The sequence below is a fragment of the Suncus etruscus genome, chromosome 6, assembly GCF_024139225.1.
Source record: "Suncus etruscus isolate mSunEtr1 chromosome 6, mSunEtr1.pri.cur, whole genome shotgun sequence".
Taxonomy (NCBI): Eukaryota; Metazoa; Chordata; class Mammalia; order Eulipotyphla; family Soricidae; genus Suncus; species Suncus etruscus.
In genome coordinates, this window is record NC_064853.1 from 24,528,573 (window position 1) to 24,531,397 (window position 2,825).

The 2,825-nt window shown below is 63.1% G+C and overlaps 1 protein-coding gene across 1 annotated transcript in view; it reads right to left on the bottom strand.

Moving 5' to 3' along the window:
* The window catches only part of LRRC42 (leucine rich repeat containing 42), a 32,466-nt gene extending 30,709 nt beyond the window's left edge, over window positions 1–1,757 (bottom strand). The window contains exon 1 of the mRNA XM_049774855.1: window positions 1,580–1,757. The gene's annotated coding sequence lies outside the window, so the exon portion shown is untranslated. The remainder of the gene's footprint in view (window positions 1–1,579) is intronic.
* Window positions 1,758–2,825: the final 1,068 nt, after the last annotated feature.

The following is a 2,825-nucleotide window of genomic DNA, read 5'->3' on the forward strand; positions in this document are numbered from 1 at the left end:
CAATCCCCCCCCCAAATAAATCATAGTAATGATTACGAAGATAATGTGAGTGGACTTGATAGCTACCATTCATTAAACACCTCTCAACTGTAGATCACTGTGCTGAGAATCATAGAAAATGCTCTCAACAATTCAACAGGTCAGGACTGCCATTTACTTAACAGATGAAGAGGTTTCAAGGAGTAACTCGCTGAAGGAAGAAATTGAGTCAGTTGGGAGAGCCAGAAACCAACTCAAAGGTGTTATTACGCCTAACCTTAAGTTCTCTCCAAGGCAGGAGGCTGCCTCTCCAGGCAAAGAATGACACGATTTTTCAAAAAGGATGTAAAAAATTCATCTCACCCACCTGTCTGCTTCCTCTGGGGTTCATTGACTTAGGCTAAGGGGGAAAAGAGGAGGAGAACTAAAATCACCACCCTGGCCATGGGAGGAAAAATGTTGGTGGGAGCAGAGCCAGGAGAGGGCTAGAAAGAGGCCTCCTTTCGTCTCTAGGGCAGAAAATCACCCACACTCCACCCTGATCACCATCTGGCAATCTCTGGTCTTCACCCCAAGTCTACAGCCACCTTGGAGTTAATAGAAAATGCAGTATTTTTGACAAAAATCTCTCCCAGAAAAAAAAAAAAACAACCCATACAGAGATGAGTTCCAAACCAACAACCAACTCAATCTTACAGGCATTGTTCTATGCCGCCACCATTATTCAATGTTCAACCCTTCTGGTTTTCCCCTGGCTTGCAGGTCCCCCCCACCACCACCTTGCCTTCTCCCTCCGCACCCATCACCCCATTCCTTTCCCATCCCTAAATTCCAGAGGGTCGCACCATCCTCGACTCCCCAGGGTCTTCAGGGAACAACTTAACCTAAGCCAATTTCTTTTTTTTTTAAATTTCTAACCACCCCCCTCCCCAACCCAAGGGAGCCACTTCCACACGAAATTCCCACCCCTCCCTGCACCCTCCCAACTCTCCTGCCCCCCACTTTCCAAACCTCAGAACTGCCCGACCTTCCCAGACCCCTTAGGGGCTTGCTGCCACGTCCACCTGACACCCCCAACCCCAACACACCACGCCCTTGGCCTCCCAATAATAACCCCACATCTTTCCCTAATCCCCTTCCCTCCCTTCTTCCCTCCCTGCCACTGCAGGATCCCTCAGTCCTACCCCCACCCCGTCTCCCCATCTTTTTGCAGGCCTTGGCTGCTCCTCCACCTTCCCCCCCCCCAAAAAAAGATCCCCTCCTTCTTGCAACTTCACCAGCCCCCGGGGCCCCAACTTCTTTCCTCCAGATGCTCCCCAGTCCCTTGTGGGCCCAACCCAGACACCCCCAACTCCAAAGCCAGACAAGACACTCCACCACCCCCAACCCCAGCCCCGTGCACGCCTCCAAGCCCATCACCCCTCCTCGCTCGCCGGCTCCCCATTCCCGGTGGGACCTCAGGGGGGGCCCCTCATCAACGCCCCCAGCCCCATCTCCCTCCCCCGCCCCTCCCCCGGACCCCGCGCACCCCGATTCCCTCCCTCCGCCTTCCCCTCCCCCTGCCGCCCAGGGAGCGGCCCAGCCCGCGGCCGCCACCTACCTGTACCCCAGCCCGGGGTAGCGAGCGAGCGAGCGAGAGGGGTGGGCGGTGGGGCTGGGGGGGTGAAGCGGCGCTGCACCCCGCGGCACAAAGCTAAAGAGGGGAAGGAGCGAGATGGGGAGCGAGGGAGCGAGCGAGGAGGGCGGGGACTGGGGGCGACCCGGCGCCGGGAGACCGCGGGGCGGGCGGGCGGAGGCGGGGCCGAAGGCGGGGCCGGGGACACGCGCGTGCGCAGGACCCAGACCTAGGGGCGTGGCCAACTGGAGGGGCGTGGCCTTAGGGGTAGGCTTGGCCACTATGGGGCGGGGCCGAGGAGACGCGCGTGCGCTGAACCCGGCCCGAGGGGCGTGGCCAACCTGGGGGCATGGCCTGAGGGAGGGGCGTGGTCGTGCTGAGGGCGGGGCCGGGAGACGCGCGTGCGCGTGCGTCCCCGAGGGACGGGGCCTGGTCAACCAGAGGGGCGTGGTCACCATGAGGGCGTGGCCAAGCTCTAGGCCGGCGACCTGAAGGCCCGGGGCCGCGGAGTCGGGAGGAAAAGACCCGGGGGCGGAGCAAATTGCACGATTGCGCTTGCGCGCTCGATCCAGGGCGTGTCCCTCTCTTACCCCCCCGCCCCCGGGTCGAGCCTGTGGCCTGTGGGGAGGGAATCTCGCGCGCTGAGGGCTACGCGGAGTTCTCTGGCGCTCGCTTGGGAAAAGGGCTCACAGAGAGAGGGGTCGGCGGACACGGACATGATGGGTCTGCGAGGGATGTGAAGGAGACCCACCACGGGCTGAAAGGGTGGAGCTGAGGGCCAGGGCTTAGCCTGAGGTCGTCCTGGGCGCGTGCCCGGGAACTCCGTGTAGGGGGCGGGAGGGAAAGACTCGGGCAGCTCGCTGGGCGGGGCCAGGCCCTGAGGGGGGGGGAGGCGAGAGGGGGAGGGAGGCCTCGCAAGGCGGGGCGGGAAGGGGCGGGGCTACCGTGAGAGTGAAGTGCGCGTGCCCGAGAACGACCTGAGAGCGGGAGGGGCCGCTGTGCGCGCGCCCGAGAGCGGTCTGAGAGGGCGGGAGAGGCATGGTGCGCGCGTGCCCGAGAGCGTCCTGCGAGGGCGGGGCGGCGCGGCTCTGAGGACCAGAGAGCGCGGCGCGCACGTGCGCGCATGCGCGCGTCCGGCCGCGGCTGGGTGGAGCCGGACGGCTCTGAGGGCGGGAGGGGCGGGAGCGGCTTGTGCGCATGCTCGGGGGCCGTGTGAGGCGAGGCGAGGCGG